The following is a 21339-nucleotide window of genomic DNA, read 5'->3' on the forward strand; positions in this document are numbered from 1 at the left end:
AAAAGGTATGGGATTCAACAGGTTCAACCTATTTAACCACCTCTCCCTACAAAGAACATTTAACAATTAATAAGAGTAAACTGTACATAAGGCAAGTCTCTTGTACACCTGAAACAACACGGACGTGTATCTTGTAGGATACGGTAAATACGTTATTGTAAAATTATAGCAATTCAAAGTCATCCTGGAAGCAAATGAAACAGCTGACAGAAAGTAAAAGAAGATGTAGCCCTGGATATGCTAGGGAATGGGTGTGGTGTTTTGAGTCGGTTTTGAACATCGTTGACTACCTTATTGACCAAGATCAGGATGTACAAGATCATAATGAGGACATTTGTTATGTTCGCCAAGGCGATGATGTCAAACTGACTCAGAGCTGTGGACTTGTGGAAGCTATTGATAATCTGACAGGGGGCACGGTACCAGGGCCTGATGAGGTCATACCAGAGATGCTGCAAAGCTGAACAGTTGTTCTCAATGGTTTGTTTTATGTCATTCTGAACAGTTAAAACCTTCCCGTGCAATGGTCGAAAGGATTACTTATACCGCAACACAAGAAAGCCATGAAAGGTCAATAATTACAGAGGTATAACCATTAACGATGTTATGGATAAAATATTTTCTTTCGTACTGAATACAAGAGATAACTTTTACGAATCTGGATTGAGAGCCGGTGTCCCGGTATAAACTCTCCCCCGTACAAATTCTCCCCCCGGAGATTTTATACTGGTACAGATTCTCCCCCGGAGAATCTTTTCTGAAATAAAATCTCCCCCGGGCGGATATATTTCGCGCCCCCCTCAGTATAAAGTCTCCCCCCTGATTATTCGGTTTGTTGCAATGTCTTTAAGTACTATATTCTTTACAAAGTTATCTTTAATGTAAGGAGGGTGACTTTAAAAAATAGATTATGATAAATGGTCATAATGAATTGATATTTTATTTCGTAGGGTTGGGGAGAGTTTATTTCGGGAGGGGCGGAACTGTACCGGTATAAATTCGCCGGCGGGAGATTTTATTCTAGGGGCGAATATATTTCGTGACACCGGCTACAGTGCTATTGATACATATTCGTATTGCAGTGTTAAGTACAAAAGGATCAATCTAAGACTAACGGTACGTGTTATTGTTTCTATGTAGATTTCAGAAAGGTATTTGAGTCTGTAAATAGAAAATTACGTTGGTATACCTTATTGAAGAAAGGCAATTATTTCAATATCTTTAATCATTATTGGACATTTATTCAAAGGTGAAATCTACTGTAAAACTCTGAAATAAATCAACTTCTCAATTTTGGAGGGTATATTTGTTGGTCAAGAATGCCTAGAATTATTGTTATTGTTACATGAAGATGCACTTTGCCTGTTTGATGACACTGTTACTGGTTTACAAAGGAAACTTATTGCTCTCAAATAATTAAGTATTGAATGGAGATTACATGTTAATTTATACAAAACAGAAATATTAGTATTTAGGAATGGTGGTAAACTTAGACGCACTGAGCAATGGATGTATGGTAAAGACTTCATTACAATCTACATGTATAATGTACAATATTAGGAGAAGCATTAATATAGGCCTTTTTGGCCTGTTTGCTAATCCTTTTTCCATTTTGTAATGCTATGTAATGTAAAATCTGAACATTAATGGAAATAAAATACTGTTTAAATCGTATGGTAAAGAACATGTAAAAATATCTGTGTTAAAAATTATCTTGTATTGATCAACTAGATTGTATTGGAAATATAGGATTAATATTCATAAAGCTTATACAAATTTAATTTCTTTGAAACAAGTTAAAACTATTGTACCATCTATTTTATATGACTTCAGGTATGCCATGATAGATTGACTATAGTAATATGGAAAGAATCGGGTAATCCGTGCCTTCTTGTGACTAGTAAATTATATACCCAGATTAAATCAATATCATTTTTAAACTGCGCAGCGTAGTGACATTCTAAAATTGAAAATATCGAGCCATTTCATTTACTTTTTTCTAAGAACGCAATAGGTTTGGTTGACTTGTTTCAAATGTATCTGTATTAAGTGACTGACGCAAATGTATATTTATTATGAATGAGAATTTATGGATGTCAACCTCTTTATTATGAGGAACACAACGTTTCGGAGCATATTCTTACTCCTTCATCAGATGAATGAATGTTATGAGGCAGAGAGCATATCTATGTACATGTAAGGACAACAAAATTAATAAGATAACAAAATGTTGAAAATAACAAAGGGTAGAAACTGGCAAATGATGCCAACAGATGATTGGCGCTGATAGGTGATAAGCAATAAACAATGGAAGCCAACGCATTACAGTAATTAGCGCTGATGGTAGGGAAGCTAGTACTTCAGTTATCATAGATAAGTAATAGGCAATGGACAATGGGCAAACGGGAGGCCGGGAGTCATTAGCACTGTTGGCTTCCCTTGTTAGTTTCTCCCCTTTGTTAGTTTCCACCTGTTTGTTATCTTATTAGTTTTGTTGTCCTTACATGTACATAGATATGCTCTCTGCATCATAGCGTTCATAACCACTCACCAAACCAAAAATTCTCCATCCATCAAAAAAAATCGACAGAGTAATCACTAAACTCCAAACAGGACACACCAACCTAAATAACCACCTAAAAAAATTAAAAAACACACTACAGGTAACTGCCAACACTGCAAATAACCAGAAACCCAAGAACACGCACTCATCCACTGCACACACTACCTAGCACATCGAACCGCATTACAAACCACCCTCAATCTAAACAAGGCTCTCACTCTAGAAGCAATACTAAACCCACAAAATAAACTAGAAAACTTCAAGGCCTTAGGCGTATTCTTAATAAAAACGGAACTAATAAAACGCATCTAAAAACACAATAACCTACCAAATCAAAATCACATAAACAAACAAACATCCACCATACCCAGCTCCCTTAGTTCTCCTCCCCAACCCTATCGCCATCTATTCCAAATCTCAAAATTCCCAAATTCTATATAAGCAACCCCTAAACCCCCCTCTTGGGTTGCACAGACCACTTTCGCCCCTTTCGGAAACACATTAAATGGCCTGGCCGGGCCCGTGTGCGAAATACGCATCAGTCGGAAAGCGCACGTTAAATCTCCAAAGTAAGTAAGTAAGTAAGCATAGCGTTCATTCACCTGATTGTGTTCCTCATAATAAAGAAGTTGACATCCATAAATTCTCTTCCTTATATATCACTTCTAAATGCCTTTCAGAGACCAGGATATTTGTTGACTTTCACAAGAGATTAATAAAAAAATATTGGCTGAAACTTTTATCAATGTCCAAGAAAAAATACCCCAAGCAATTCCACCGTTTATGTGAATCTTTAGATCAGTGTAAGTAATTAAATGTAAAAAGATGAAACAATATTTAGTATTCCTTTACGGTTATGGCCTTGCATAGATCATACAAGAAGTTGGTGGTAATATTTTATTTATTTCTAGTTTTGTTCAAAGAATAAGAGATTGTAATAAGCAAGACTGGTTTTCAAAAGTTTGTGAATCAAGTAAACTATGTCTGCATCCAGAATATCAATCACTACTGGCAGTTGAGTATTATTTCATTTATGTACATTCACGGTTCGTGAATATAGGCGACTTTTATGTTTAAAAGAAATGGAGAACTGCCATTATTGATAAATGGTGGAAGGCGATGTGGTATTGCTCGTTGTAATGGATTCTGTGAATAGTGTAGGCTGGAAAACTTTAAGATGAGAATTGCACAGCTTTAAGATCAAAATATCTATCTGAGTATTATGTATGTCTAGTCGAGATGTATACTCGTGGTTATAGTGTTTTCATTAGGTCAATTTAAGAGGCTAGGAAAATGATTCTAAACATCATACTAAAGAAAATGATTCTTAACATCAATTAAAGAAGTTTAGTTTGATCCTAGTTGCATGTTCTTGTAACACTATATGATTACAGTTGATGTACGCTTAGCGATTTGGGCGGTCGGGTAGCCTAGTGGTTAAAGCGTTCGCTCGTCACGCCGAAGACCCGGGTTCGATTCCCGATATGGGTACAATGTGTGAAGCCCATTTCTGGTGTCCCCAGTCGTGATGTTGCTGGAATATTGCTCAAAGCGGCGTAAAACCTTACTCACTCACTCACTCACTCACTCTTGCTCAAAAGTTGTTTGATCAGGGTAACAACAGTCAAGGTCTCAGCAAAGCTTTCAAATGTATTATGGACATGTGGCACACATCAGTGACCTAAATGATGTACGACGCAATTCCCTATTTAGACTTGTACGTGTATCACAGCTTCCCGTGTTTGTTCAGGTGACTAATTAACTTGCCTTTGCATGTGTCTGTGACGGTGCCACCGATGGGACAGGATACGCTCACCTTTTCGCGAAAACTTGGTACGAGGGATGGTCAAAACGTTTTAAGCCTAACAACAATTGTGAAAGTGTTTTTAATTTTATTTTTCAACATAATCGCCCTGCTGTTCAGTACACGTCTCATATCGATAGTGAAGCTTCCACTCAGGAAGAAGTTTTCTGAAGCCACCCTGAAAAACCTATTCACGGCTTTTAGGTCATCTTGTCGTCATAGCTCTTCCACGAAGGTGTTCTTTTAGTTGAGGAAACAGGTTGAAATCACTTGGTGCCAGGTCTGGCGAGTATGGAGGGTGAGGAAGATCTTCCAACCCACATTGTCGCACGGCAGCCTGTCCATTTGGACCCCAATCACGTTCAACTAGCTGCCACTAATATACAAACGGCCTCAACAGACCAAATACACATGCAGTTAACAACTCAAACAATGTACTGCATTGACTAGTTCACTTTGTTATGGCCCAAAATTGAAAGTTAGTCAGGCTTGGAACTTTTTGACGAGCCCTCGTATCATAAACACAGGCTTATGATATAGCTGGAATCGTAGTATGGACTCATAGAGATGTATTACGGTAATGAAAATGTGTTCTGTATCTTTTATTTCGAATCAGAAAAAAATTTCTTGAGATAAAACAAAAAACAAATATAATAACAACAATTTCTTGAATATACAGCTCTTAAAGCTCGCCAAGGAAATGAAGGTTTACGGTGTATGAAGTGTACATGCATTTAGACAGTGTAATATAGCTGGGTTTTTTATCCGATGTAACACACTACTCATTCAAGACTTTATTGATGTAATGAAGGCCATACGACCCATTTTAGAAATACATAGTCCTTTATACAAATAATGACAATAAATACTCGTTATGAAATTAACAAATATTGATGATTAATTTGGATGTGAAAGTCCTTTGACATATTATTTAAGAATATATTGTCAATATCCTCATCCTTTTTATGTTTACTTCTGCATTATTATTATTTTTATTTTTATTATTATTATTATTAAATTGGACGAAAACAATGAAAGAACTATCGCAGTATCATATAGATCATAAGTTTATATCCACAACAACTAGCGAAAAGACGAGCGACTCATGACTCAAGAGTCCTTGACCTTTGGAGTGAATTATCCCATGATGCTCAGCTTTCAGTGTCAATATCCGGCAACGTGCATACACACGACATGGCACGAGATATCTAATTTGTGGAGAAGATTGGTACTGGGTGTTCCAGGAATCTCACCTGTACGTGACACAGGAGTCAGGTGATGGGGTCAATGCTCGGGAGGAATCGATAATCGAATGGTTTCCTTATCAATCACAGTCGTCATTTATCGTATTACAGGAATCACCGTCGAGGGACATACGGTCATTTGACCCTAATTATTGCCTGAATGGATGGCCTTGGATTTGATTATGACTGGTGACTTGTTTGTGACCTCGGGTACCCTGTCAGCGCATGCGATATGGTAGTTAGAGTACATCTTGGACTCGTAAACATTTTTCTTCCGTTTTCGTCTTGATATTTGAAAAAAGGTCAAATGGATTGGGCAACAGAGGTTCAAAGTACGACGCCATTATCATACACTTTAACTGAGAAGCAAAAGAAACTATACCCTTTATCATGTGTTTGATTTTCAATTGAAAATATCTTAATTTGGCGAAAGTATATCCAAGACTGACGCTTATTTAGCCAGCACTCAAAGAACAATTCTACATGGTTCTAATTTTAAAAATATTATTTGATTTGATTTAAAAAAAATAAAAATTAATAAAGTCTGCCGATCGGTATCACAGACACAATATCTTTGAAAGTTAATACAGTTGCTCTTTTCGGCACGGGGGGCACGGGGGGCCCAGTCGTCTAAGGCGCCGCGATTCGCTGCGCAGAGTTGCGTCCCTTGGACACGCCAGAAACCTATGATTGTGGCTTCGAATCTCGGTTCGCCCCGATTATTTTTCTAGTGTTGTCAGCACCATACCCGTGCTCGTGGGTTTCACCGAAGTGGTAATTACGTCTGAGACCTGCATCACTTCGGGCTTTTCTCCCACATTAAGCTGACACGCCGTGATATAACTGGAATACTGTTAAAAGCGCCGTTAAACCCAACTCACTCACTCCCTCTTTTCAGCACACATTTACAATTCAAACATGGTAGGGGTCATGTTGCTGCAAATTCATTTCTTTTCGCAGTTTTCTCTAAACCATTTTATTTCTTAACACAATTACCCAGCCACAGGTTACGTTTTACAAACTGTTGCAGGAATGATTGTTGGTGAAATAGACATTATCAAATTTAACAACGGTAATTCTGTTCTAAAAAAATCAATGACAAAAAAAAGTCGGTATTTTTTCTTTTGCCTCTCCGTTTATATTATTGACTTTAAAAGGTCAATTGGATTGGACAGTAGCGGTCCACCGTACGATGCCCTATCCATTAACATACATACAAGCAGCGGACAATAGTGTAATGTTTAACATTAACTTTAAAAAGTGCATTTAAAGTGCAGTACCGTAGTAACTCTAAAAATTAATAATAATACGTAGAATATTGCTGTGACGAATGCTGTGAGACGTTGTTTTGTTTGTTGTTTAACAACATTGTAAATGGTACAACAAATGTGCAATATGAGAAGCCCATGGTTATAAATTGTAAATAAAATTGTACTCAATTCTTTTTGTTTACATATTATAATTTTGCACACCTTTAGATATAAAAATGATATTATGAGCATGAACTATCCCAATAAAGATTTGTCTGGATCGTAATGACCTTATTTTGACCCTGCCGTGGTGATGGCCTGTCGAAGGCTGCCGTCATTATCACTATTATTAGGGAAATTATCGGACTTCATCTTCACTGCTCACGCTGTATCTGCGTGTCGGTGTTGTCGCTCATTGTCGCCTGCAGTAAACAACAGGAAGTACGATGTCAACGTGACAGCCTAACACGGGCATCTCTCCTGAAGTTATGTCAAGGTAACACTGACGCCCGGCTACAGAGACAATAACCAGCTACAGAGTCCTTGTACTCGGATAGACCTAGCGGAGCGCTGTAGGATGTAGACAGATAGACCTGGCGGAGCGCTGTAGGATGTAGACAGATAGACCTGGCGGAGCGCTGTAGGATGTAGACAGATAGACCTGGCGGAGCGCTGTAGGATGTAGACAGATAGACCTGGCGGAGCGCTGTAGGATGTAGACAGATAGACCTGGCGGAGCGCTGTAGGGTGTAGACGGATAGACCTAGCGGAGCGCTGTAGGATGTAGACAGATAGACCTGGCGGAGCGCTGTAGGATGTAGACAGATGGACCTAGCGGAGCGCTGTAGGATGTAGACAGATAGACCTGGCGGAGCGCTGTAGGATGTAGACAGATGGACCTGGCGGAGCGCTGTAGGATGTAGACAGATAGACCTAGCGGAGCGCTGTAGGATGCTGCCAGATAGACCTGGCGTAGCTCCGTATGAATGACTGGGATGAGCCTAGCGTAGCGCCGTCGGATGTACCCTGATGGACCTAGTGTAGTTCTGTTGAATGCTTCCAAAATGGACCTAGCGTCACTCCATTGGATGATTCCAAATTGAACTAGCGTCACTGCATTGGATGTTTTCAAAAGGACCTAGCCTCACTACGTTGGATGTTTCCAAATGGACTTGGCGTCACTCCATTGGATGTTTCCAGATAGACCTACCGTCACTCGATTGGATGCGTCAAAATGGACCTAGCGTCACTGCATTGGATGTTTCCAAAAGGACCTAGCGTCACTCTGTTGGATGTTTCCAGATAGACCTAGCGCAGCTCGTATTAGGAAGTACTGGTGGTGAATAGGCGTGTATGAGGTGATAATACACACATGACACACCTTAGATGTAGTCAAATGAATCTGACTGGAAAGTGGATGATTGAACCGTATCAGCCATCAGCATCAAGGCCATGGATGCTGTTCCTGAATCACTTCCAATTCAGAAGACGCGCCATCATTACACACAACTCAGCCTGATATATACCCGAGATATTCAATAGATAGTCAGTTCCCTTACATATCTTAATTACTTCCCTCGTTCAAGTCTTCTGTAAAATCTCTTGTAGCACCATGAATCTATACACAAATGCCCGCCAATGTTCTATGTGTTAGAGTCGGAGTTCCACGCGTCTCTAGGGACCCGATTAGAAGAATATCAAGGAGAAAGGAAACCCACTCATGATGCAATTTCACTTTGGGAAGCTATCACCATTTGGGCATGGTGCCGTTCTCCTAAATTTGACGCGACGCCGTCGTCCAATGGCGATGTAATTACTTCTGCGCATTCTCGCTCTGTTTTACGAAACACGTTCTTAGAATCGATTATATCCTGTTCTAATTTCACTTTTCGGTGCAGTCCCCATCCCTGGTGATCAATGGCGAGTCATATTTGACGGGTTAATGTAACAAGTACTTTTCAGACGGGGTTTCGGGTTTGGAATAGAAGAGAACGTACGTGCGCTTTCATGTTAAACTCTCCCCCTCTCACCGTTGCCAAATTGATGTTGGTTCGTGGGTATTGTGAATTTCTACACATGTTGTTATCTCCGTGTCGGTGACTCTAATTCGTTGTAATGATGCGTCTACTGGAGATTATTAAGCTTGTGTTTACATGAAATGACAGCGGGAGTGCTCCGAGGCCACGGACACTGATTGAACACAGGATGTAATCTTTCCGCAGTTGATCGCGATTGTGCCTTGTCATTTAGCGTTAGTGTCACTTTGATCAATAAGCGCTGGTTAAATTCCAAAGACATTTGAGACTGTGTACACGGTGCCTCGTTATAAACAGAGCTGATTAAAGTTAGAATCTTGAGTGAGTGAGTGAGTTAGGTTTAACGCCGCTTTTAACAGAATACCAGTTATATCACGGCATGTCAGCTTAATGTGGGAGGAAAGCCCGATGTGATGCAGGTCTCAGACGTTTACCACTTCGGTGAAACCCACGAGCACGGGTATGGTGCTGACAAACCTGGAAACATAATCGAACCGGTAGAATCTTGATGTTAAGTTTTACTATTTTGAGGTACAGAAAACTACGGTTATAACAAATTCAAAGGGACCTCTAAATTAGTTCGTTATAACCGAAAATCGTTACAAGCATATATACCGCAAATGTCCGATACAAAAAAAACAGTTCTTTTTAGCCGTCAGTTTGTTATAAGCGTGTTTGTCATAAACGTACTTTACTGTGTGTGTGTATATAAATATAGAGATAGATAGATAGATGTATTAGTGATTACGGAATCATTGGCATTGGGTGATGTTTCTTTCTGAAACAATACATTCGGTGTCATGTCGAAGGCTTGGGTTGGATTCCCTACATGGGTATAACGTGTAGCACATTTGTAGCACCCTTGAACCCCCCACCCTGTGTATTCCTGGAATATTATGTAAGTAACGTAAATAATAATACCAACTCGCTCACACTTTATATGCCTTACGTTTATCACACAAGTAACATATATATTATATACTGTTCAATAGAAGTTCGAGAACACTCGATTTCTTTCACACGACTAAAGTTAGTCTGTCAGATTAACATGACAGATTAATGATTCACGTTATTGAATTTTCTTTTTGACTTTTTGTTTATTTTTAACCAGTCAAAATCAATATTAGATGCGTATAAAACAGCTGTTTATGCAATTCAACTGTAAAACATTGGTCTTCCAATTCAAATGTAAAAGCTTGGTCTTCCAATTCAACTGTAAAACCTTGGTCTTCCAATTCAAATATAAAACCTTGGTCTTCCAATTCAACTGTAAAACATTGGTCTTCCAAATCAACTGTAAAACCTTGCTCTTCCAATTTAAATTATGTAAAACCTTGGTCTTCCAATTCAACTGTAAAACATTGGTCTTCCAAATCAACTGTAAAACCTTGCTCTTCCAATTTAAATTATGTAAAACCTTGATCTTCCAATTCAAATGTAAAACCTCTCAACAGGTTTCACTCGAAAGAAGAACCCGCCACAAGGTTACGATGAGACAGCAAGATACGAACGAAAACGACAACCAAAAGTGTCAGAGGGTTTTATAAATTGGCATTGTGGTCCTCTAATCTCGACACTCCGCTCGTCTCGAACTTCGGGTAACGGGTAGCTCACAATCCATAAGAACGAGAGGTTACAAATGTTGTGAACAAAGTTAAGGAATCCACAGCTTGGTGTCAAGCATATACCTGGTGTCATCACTGATCATAGGTGATCCATTCATAGAATTGTCGGGGTGACGGGTGGCCCAGTCGTCTAAGGCGCCGCTGTTCGCTGTGCAGAGTTGCGTCCCTTGGGCACACCAGAAACCTATGATTGTGGGTTCGAATCCCGGTTCGCCCCGATTGTGTTTCTAGGTTTGTTAGCACCATACCCGTGCTCGTGGGTTTCACCGAAGTGGTAAACGTCTGAGACCTGCATCACTTCGGGCTTTTCTCCCACATTAAGCTGACACGCCGCGATATAACTGTGATACTGTTAAAAGCGGCGTTAAACCAGACTCACTCACTCATATAATTGACTGCTCTTTTTCCTTTCACGCCCCATGGAATCTGTTTGGGCAGATAATCGAGACTGATTATTATCTCGCGTTGACGTTTTATATTTTTTTGATAGGACATGTGTCTCCCCCTCTCGTGATGAACGTTGGAGGCTGACGCGTGTCTCGCGTCAGTATGCCTGATTGTCCACTGTGAAGCCGAACATTGACGGTGTACCTGGTCTAGTGTGATTTCTGTGGGGCACTTCCTCCCTGCCGAGTATATCTAGGTGTACAGCTGTGCGAGATCGATAGGGATGATGGGCGACCGACGTTATACATGCTTGGCGACTTAGCGTTGCCCATTGTAGTTCGGAGTTCGCCAACAAGAACGTATGACTTACTCCGACCTCTCTATTCCAATGGCGCAAGGAGATAATGAATTGCGTCATTTTTATTATTTTTGAATTGCAGTCTGTCATTTATGTCATTTGTTTGAATAGTTGTCGATGTGTGGGTAGGAGTGGGGTCTTGTGGTATTATTATCATATTATCAATATATCCAGCACGCGAAAAGCTTTTTTTTCTGTCCTTCAATGACTTTGTGTACATCATCAAGTACATCATACCAACCGATACCATTTCAAAGGTCTGTCAGTGAAGGGTAGGTGTAGCGTACTCCCTGTATCTCCGACAGCCTTGGAGAGTGCTCGGGTGGATTCCGTTGTCAGCAATATCCCATGTACAGAAACTGGCCTGGACTTGACAAACAAGAAGAGGAACCATGCCGCCGAAGTGGCACTTAGTTTTGACAGCCATTGTGACCACACGATCCCCATGCTAGTCATATTTGACGACAGTCATTTGACCCGACTATACACACACGGAACACACACACACACACACACACACACACACACACACACACACACACACACACACACACCAAAGGGTCTTGTACAGCAGTACTATAAGTGAGATGCCATGTTGTATTCTCGGGGAACCTTGGATTTGTGTTGGACAGGTATCTGTAACTGCTTCCAAGCATTTCTGGGGGCACGGGTGGCCCAGTCGTCTAAGGCGCCGCGATTCGCTGTGCAGAGTTGCGTCCCTTGGGCACGCCAGAAACCTATGATTGTGGGTTCGAATTCCGGTTTGCCCCGATTATGTTTCTAGGTTTGTCAGTACCATACCCGTTCACGTGGGTTTCACCGAAGTGTTAAACGTCTGAGACCTGCATCATTTCGGGCTTTCCTCCCACATTAATCTGACACGCCGTGATATAACTGGAACACTGTTAAAAGCGCCGTTAAGCCCAACTCACTCACTCACTCACTCACTCACTCCAGGCATTTCTTCCAGTGCACGATTTTTAAGAGGGTAAAATGTGAGGCAAATCCTTTTCTCCCGGAACATTTTATTTGTTTATACACACAATACCCAACGGACGACCCCTAATAATAACAATAACATTGATGATCATCATAAAGCGTGAATCTCCACGTCACTAGGGGACAAGCCGGATCAAAGCGTATTAAACATTACATACATGAAACCACGCGGGACAATATTAATACAAGAATATTTAATTATCAGTCCCAATATAAATGACTGTCTTGACTGATTAAAAAAACTATATTTACACAAACTTGTCATTTTGGCTTTCCCCATATTGATTTCCAATAGTTAATTACTGTAGCAGAAATATTGCCGGTAATGATCATTTTATTGCGATAATGCTCCCTTCCAGTTTCCGACCAGATATTGATTCAGTCAGGATATTAATGCGCATTAGAGGGGATATCATTATGACATTAACTAGGATATAATGTCATGTTATGACAGAGCCGGAATCACAAGGACACGAGAACCTACAGAGCGCAGCATTAGTTTTATTGTCAGTAGCTCTTTGCGTATACTGTTGGTTTAGGTATATTCGTAGAACTGTGCATAATATACATTATGTATTTAATTATCGAGCTAATCAGTGAAAATAACGATAGTATGATTACCATTGAATACAGAGATATGTGGTTAGCCGCTCGATGGATGAGCGTGTAGGAGTAAGGATGATGGATGATTGGATGCAGGTGGTTCGGCTAACGGTGAACTGATGATGGAGGAGAAAGGTTCTTAATGATGATGGTCGGGTAGATGATGAAATGGGTAGACTGTGTATACTTAAAGGTGGGGATGGATTCCTGGTGAATGGGAGATGGATGTGATTGCTGGGGTTGATACAGTGATGGTGTGTGTGGTGGTTGCCTCTGATGGTGGTACGAGATAAATACGGTTTTATGTTTGATGCACTGATAGTACACGATGGCGAGATAGATGATGATGGATGGGTGGTGGATAAGTGGATCTGTGTGGTATCTTCGATAGTGTACACGATGACAAGATTGATGCTGATGGATTGGTGATGGATAAGTTGATCTGTGTAGTATCTTTGATAGTGTACACGATGACGGGATGGATGATGATGGTTAAAATGGATATGTGTGGTATCATTGATAGTGTACACGATGACGAGATGGATGATGATGGTTAAAATGGATATGTGTGGTATCATTGATAGTGTACACGATGACGAGATGGATGCTGGTGGATTAAATGGATATGTGTGGTGTCATTGATATTGTACACGATGACGAGATGGATGATGTTGGATAAAATGGATATGTATGTATCTTTGATATTGTACACGATGACGAGATGGATGCTGGTGGATAAAATGGATATGTGTGGTATCTTTGATAGTGTACACGATGACGGGATGGATGATGATGGTTAAAATGGATATGTGTGGTATCATTGATAGTGTACACGATGACGAGATGGATGATGATGGTTAAAATGGATATGTGTGGTATCATTGATAGTGTACACGATGACGAGATGGATGCTGGTGGATAAAATGGATATGTGTGGTATCTTTGATAGTGTACACGATGGCGAGATGGATGCTGATGGTTAAAATGGATATGTGTGGTATCTTTGATATTGTACACGATGACGAGATGGATGCTGGTGGATAAAATGGATATGTGTGGTATCATTGATAGTGTACACGATGGCGAGATGGATGCTGGTGGATAAAATGGATATGTGTGGTATCATTGATAGTGTACACGATGACGAGATGGATGCTGGTGGATTAAATGGATATGTGTGGTATCTTTGATAGTGTACACGATGGCGAGATGGATGCTGGTGGATAAAATGGATATGTGTGGTATCTTTGATAGTGTACACGATGACGAGATGGATGCTGGTGGATAAAATGGATATGTGTGGTATCTTTGATAGTGTACACGATGGCGAGATGGATGCTGGTGGATAAAATGGATATGTGTGGTATCTTTGATAGTGTACACGATGACGAGATGGATGATGATGGTTAAAATGGATATGTGTGGTATCTTTGATAGTGTACACGATGGCAAGATGGATAGGTGATGGATAAGTGGATATGTGTGGTATCTTTGATAGTGTACACGTTGGCAAGATGGATGCTGATGGATAAAATGGATATATGTGGTGTCATTGAAAGTGTACACGATGACGAGATGGATGATGTTGGATAAAATGGATATGTATGTATCTTTGATATTGTACACGATGACGAGATGGATGCTGGTGGATAAAATGGATATGTGTGGTATCATTAATAGTGTACACGATGACGAGATGGATGCTGGTGGATAAAATGGATATATGTGTATCTTTGATAGTGTACACGATGACGAGATAGATGCTGGTGGATATATGTGTATCTTTGATAGTGTACACGATGACGAGATGGATGCTGGTGGATAAAATGGATATGTGTGGTATCTTTGATATTGTACACGATGGCGAGATGGATGCTGGTGGATAAAATGGATCTATGTGTATCTTTGATATTGTATACGATGACGAGATGGATGCTGGTGGATAAAATGTATATGTGTGGTATCTTTGATAGTGTACACGATGGCGAGATGGATGCTGGTGGATTAAATGGATATGTGTGGTATCTTTGATAGTGTACACGATGACGAGATGGATGATGCTGGTGGATTAAATGGATATGTGTGGTGTCATTGATAGTGTACACGATGACGAGATGGATGATGTTGGATAAAATGGATATGTATGTATCTTTGATATTGTACACGATGACGAGATGGATGCTGGTGGATAAAATGGATATGTGTGGTATCTTTGATAGTGTACACGATGACGAAATGGATGCTGGTGGATAAAATGGATATGTGTGGTATCTTTGATAGTGTACACGATGACGAGATGGATGCTGGTGGATAAAATGGATATGTGTGGTATCTTTGATAGTGTACACGATGACGAGATGGATGCTGGTGGATAAAATGGATATGTGTGGTATCTTTGATAGTGTACACGGTGACGAGATGGATGCTGATGGATGGGTGATGGATAAAATGGACTTCACACATTGTACCCATGTTGGGAATCGAACACGACTCTTCGGCGTGACGAGCAAACGCCTCAACCACTTGGCTACCCAAACGCATCCTACATGTAAGAGAACTGTCTGTGTGAGTGTCCTGGCGAGGTATGAAAACGGATGTTGAGATGATCAGATAGGATCGACCCTCGTATCTCAGACACTTTTTGATCTTTGTATAAATTGTGATAGTCGTGTAAAGTCATTAAAGGGAATAACGAGGCGCTTTTCTTCAAATCTAACATTCACATGATGTATGAAGATATACATGTCTTTCATTCTTCGCTCAGTCTGGGAAGTGAATAGAAGAGAAAATCTTTTGATTACTATGCATGACACATGTCTGAGGCCGGCGCTCGCTGCGATCTCACCCCATGCATAGACCGTGTGGAGCTCGTTATGTCAACATGCTTCTGTCGGTGTGACGTCATTTTATTGATTTGTAGTCAGCCGATGACGTCACATGAGCAAAGAACCCTGGGAATCAATTAGGAGAGGCTACTCCGTGGTAATCAATTCAAGTTCGGAGGCCATGGCCCACATCCGCCCCCGATTTCGATCCGGTTCTGTTCCAATCCAACTTTTCATATCTTTAACAGCCAGTAGAAATGAAGACGCAAGCTCTGGTTGAGAAGTCGGTTCCTTTGTTAAACCTGTCGCGGAAAATAAATGAGCCTCAAGATATAGAGGAATATTATGCTGATTGGATGGTGAGAATTGGGATACGATGCGAATATATTTGGAGCGGGGGTTGGCGTGACATGACTCGTCTGATCGATAATACAAGACGCCCATCCTTCCAATTTGGTAATGAAAGATCTGATAGCTTTGATTGAATGACCTGCAGATTGGGAAACAAATAACAATTAATACAATTCATTTAGTTTTAGGGCAACCGATGGCCTAAGAGTCTAAGGCGACGAAGGTTGATGTAGACGTGCGAGAAACCTATTATCGTGGTTTGAATCCCTCCGTTTGATCTGAGTTTGTTTGTTTTATGTTTGTCAGCACCATGCCCCTGCTCGTTGGTTTCACCAAGACGGTAATCATCTGCATCACTTCGGGCTTTCCTCCCACGTGAAGCTGGCACGCCGTAATATAACTGGAACAAAAAGTTGCGTAACACCAAACTCACTCACGCACTCGTTCAGATAATAAAGTGAGTGAGTGAGTGAGTTGGGTTTAACGCCGCTTTTAACATTATTCCAGTTATATCACGGCGTGTCAGCTTAATGTGGGAGGAAAGCGTGAAGTGATGCAGGTCTAAGACGTTTACCACTTCGGTGAAACCCACGAGCACGGGTATGGTGCTGACAAACCTAGAAACAGAATTGGGGCGAACCGGGGTTTCGAACCCACAATCATAGGTTTCTGGCGTGCCCAAGGGACGCAACTCTGCACAGCGAATCGCGGCGCCTTAGACGACTGGGCCACCCGTGCCCCCCTCAGATAATAAAGGAATAACTTATTTAAACAACGTTCAAGCGAACGTTGTTAGTCTGTCAATACTCGTGAAAACCACACTCAAACTCTTTCAATAATAACATATGTTTTACAGTCGGAGAAAGCTGTCGTCATGCGTTAAAGACGTCGTTAATAGTTGAAAGTCATTGTTATGGCTCGTTACTTAGCAACCGAATGGTTACGTAAGCAAGTGAACGGTAATTATCTCAAAATAACGCAATTGTGATACCTGACATTGCCTTCAATACAGAAACTGTAAATTACCCTATTTAAGAATATTTATTTAAGGCTGTTATCTCGGATTGGAATCATGCCCATGTTTATCCAACTGTTGTGATGAAAATTACGGGGTGTTGTAGTATCGATAAGACACGTTAAAGAAGAGGACAATTCTATTGTCGGAGTGGGATGGAAAGTTGTATAGGTTGAATGGACACCATTGAAGACAAACAATTATTCAACATATGCAGCGTGAACATAATTATCTGGTATCCACAGTGACAGAGAGAGAGACCACACATGCACACACACAGAGAGAGGGAGAGACACACACAGAGAGACCCCAAAGGCACTAACATACAGAGAGAGGGGGGAGACATAGAGAATAGAGATAGAGAGACCACACAGGCACACACACAGAGGGAGTGAGGGAGTGGGAGAGACACATACACACACACATAGAGGGAGGGAGTGAAAGAGGGGGAGAGAGAGCAAAAGACACCACGCAGAGACACACAGAGAGAGGGCACATACACAGGGAGAGGGAGGGAGAGAGAGAGAGAGAGAGAGAGCAAAAGACACCACGCAGAGACACACAGAGAGAGGGCACATACACAGGGAGAGAGAGAGAGAGAGAGAGAGAGAGCAAAAGACACCACGCAGAGACACACAGAGAGAGGGCACATACACAGGGAGAGAGAGAGAGAGAGCAAAAGATACCACACAGACACACACACATACACCGCTCTTTCAGGGAAGACAATGTGTGAAGCCCATTTCTGGTGTCCCCCGCCGTGATATTGCTGGAATATTGCTAAAAGCGGCGTAAAACCATACGCACTCACTCACTATGTAAGGGAAACATTGATGGAACCATGGTGGAATTCCAGATCAGTAACAAACGTTATCAAAACGTAACAAGGATGAATACAGACTCCGAAACATTGCAAAACGAAGGTCCAAAACGCAACTATTTACCGATATCAAATACATCACCATCGATTACCATTTCTCTTTTGTATCATATTTAACCACCATTAATCATAGGTGTATACTTCCTTTGGCCCGGCATTTTCCGTTCGTATATTGCAAGGAGACCTATTCTCCTGCATTTAAGTAACGTAATCCCAGATTGTTTCGTATTTAGGGCACGTTTTGCACTGCAGGGAGAATATATGTAGTGTGTTTATGTGAGTCATCGCCCACGTGTCCCAGAAATCCTATCCATTAAGACACAATAAAATAGTTCTATGTTATGCGAACGCTCATAAAATTGAATTATTTGGCATTTGACCAAAACAGTCAAAAAAATGGATCAGCTTTCGTATTACTTTGACCAGAAGTACGGAAATACACACTGACAGCCAATCCCGTGTAATGGAGGGCTGATCCCACCAAGCACCACGACGAGCCTGACGCTTCTCGATGGTAGCATTACGATAACTGGGTTGCGACAAGGATATCAGATTTTTATACCTCCCCTGCTTTTAACAATATTACCAGTGTGCTTATTTAATACGCTTGGTCTTAAACACTCATGGGAACGGTTGTATTGATTTTGGGAGGCTGCAAAAGCCACTGTGTTGTACTGACTTAGTTTCGTTGTATAAAGAGCATATTGATAGATTGTATGCACGGTCGTAGTGAAGAAAATGCGTTCAAACTTAAATTTGATGTTCGAATCCCAACATGGTTAGACCATATACCGATATCGGTATATGGTCTCTGGTTACACATTTAGGAGAGTTCAGATAGCCCTTGTTTGGGATGCTGCAATTTCAACGACATCTAGATCGACAAAGACTCATTCACTCATTCTCTCAATGTTATAAACTGACAGGCAAAAGGAAGTTTACACTTGAAAACTGAACCGTCTCCGTGGTCTAGTGGTAGAGCGTCCGCCCGGAGAGCGGAAGGTCCGGGGTTCGATCCCCGGCCGCGTCATACCAAAAGACGTTAAAAGATGGTACTTGTTGTTACCCTGTCTGGCGCTCGGCATTAAGGGGCGAAAACATGGACTGGTCAGCTCGGAGTCAGTATACTGTGTCTGAGTGGGGTATTCGTGTTAAACTGCGGCATGGTATCTCAGTGGGCTAGCACTATAAATCGGCATCAGTCCGGACTAGTACAAGCAGCCACACAAACACACACATGTGCATGCACGTCGCTATATAAGTGCAATAATCTTGGACGCGACGTTAAACCCAATTTCATCTCACCTCACCTCACTTGAAAATTGGATTTGACCAAAACATTACAAACGGTATCAAATCGTTACTCGAACGAAAACAGTACCCGAACACTACAAACTAAAGGCCCAAAACACATCTTATATACCCGCTTCAAATACATCACCATCGATTAACATTCCTGTTTCATTTAAGCCACCATCAACCATAGGAGCCAACTTACTTTTATCCGGTAGATTAACTCGTGGATAGAGCGTCTGTCCGGAGAGCGGAAGATCGTGGGTTTGGTCCGCGTAATACCGTTTAAAAGATTGTACTTATTGTTACCCTGCCTTGCGCTCGGCATTAAGTGGTTAAAAAAGGACTGGTCGACCCGGAGTCAGTTAATGTGTCTGAGTGGGGTATTCATGTTAAACTGTGGAATGGTATTTCAGTGGGCTAACACTATAAAATCGGCATCTGTCCGGACTAGTACAAGCACCCCGGGTTCAATTCCCGACATGGGTACAATGTGTGATGCCCATTTCTGGTCATCTTCCCGAGGTAAGTGAGTTAACTGACTATAAAAGTCCAGTTTCCAACCTTGCCGAACTAGGCTGGTATTATGGAGTTACAATTTGGCTGGACTAACGAGTCTATGCATAGTCCAATCAAAATCGCGCAACGAAATCGAAATCCGGTTCGTAAACTGTCTTGCAGATTTCGGTCGATTGCAAAACATGTGCACCGCCAACTCGTTGTCAACAGATATTTTCAAAATCTTTTCATGTTTTTATTTAAGGTGCTCACGTGATTTGATGTATTTTGCGATGTAAGACCCCTTTTATCACAATATAGATCTTGATTGTCGCCACCATTTTGTTTGAAGCAAATGCAAGTGATACGAGAGGTGGAATCTGATTGGTCCATAGGAGAGGCTTAGAAGGGATATAATTGGAAATAGCCACTGGTGGCGCTACGATCGAGCCCAGGAATTCCAGGCTAGTTCGACTTTTAAAGTCAGTTAATTCCCTTGCCTCGGGAAGATGATTTTGCTGGAATATTGCTAAAAGCGGCGTAAAATCAAACTCATTCACAAGTTCAATAGCATCCTACGACAAATCGGCCACCGCCTGTCTCTTTGCCCAGGTAGATAGGAACCCAATCACGGGCTTAAATGCTCTCAGTCACCCTTGAACCGATGCCTCTATTCTTTCAGATACCATTGTTCTGTGTCTCCTAGAGACAGGTCAGTACACAAATTCTAAAACCGAAGTAGGTCATTCTTTACATATTTTATTATGCCCATATTACCGCGAGTGCGTTGTTTTGTTGAAGCTAAAGCTGTGATCACAATTAGCCCGTGCTTGTTTATCGAACACTCATAATTAGCCTTTACCTACCATGCCTATCGATAATCGTGTAATTACCAATAATAATAATAACTTACACAATGACAGAATATTGAGTCAATTATGAGGACAAATAAACTAAAAATAGGTCGAGTTATAAGAAAAATATGACTTTGTACCATTTATTGGCTTATTAACCAGAAACAAAATTCCTACCTTAAACTAGCCTTAGAGAGTATGTGGGCCCATTATCAAAGGTTAATTCAATACGCCTCAAATATAAGAATTAAAATTCCTACCTTAAAACTAGCCTTAGAGAGTATGTGGGCCCATTATCAAAGGTTAATTCAATACGCCTCAAATATCAGAATTAACTTCGGATTATTATTTTCAATATAAACAGCCGCTCTCTGTGGATCACGTTCCCTATCGACCTGAAGGACGAATTAATCACCGATACTACTGGTCAGCAAAGGCGATAGGTTTCAAATGACCACTGCTGGCTGTACATTGTTAGATGTGAGCTCATATTACTCTGAAATGTGATTCTCTGTAGGGCTGTGTTTACTCTATAGTATTCATGTATTGTGTTTCGTGATGGTTTTCAAGATCTAATTAGGATCGGACGAATAGAAATTTATCGATATCTATTTCGGACCCACAAAGGTCTCATTAGAGAACATGAGATACTTTCATTGTGCTTCTAATGTAACTCATGTGTGTATGTTGGCGAGTTGAAGGTCAAAGGATATAAGTTCTACTTTAGCAACACACTGTGTACAAACATACAAAA

At 40.9% G+C, this 21339-nt stretch overlaps 1 protein-coding gene across 1 annotated transcript in view; it reads left to right on the forward strand.

Annotated features, from left to right (window-relative positions):
• Nucleotides 1-21339, forward strand: part of LOC124130977 (mitochondrial ubiquitin ligase activator of NFKB 1-like) — a 72918-nt gene that overhangs the window by 29656 nt on the left and 21923 nt on the right. The window lies entirely within an intron of this gene.

Source organism: Haliotis rufescens, unplaced genomic scaffold (genome assembly GCF_023055435.1).
Source record: "Haliotis rufescens isolate VD_foot unplaced genomic scaffold, xgHalRufe1.0.p SCAF_10, whole genome shotgun sequence".
Classification (NCBI taxonomy): Eukaryota; Metazoa; Mollusca; class Gastropoda; order Lepetellida; family Haliotidae; genus Haliotis; species Haliotis rufescens.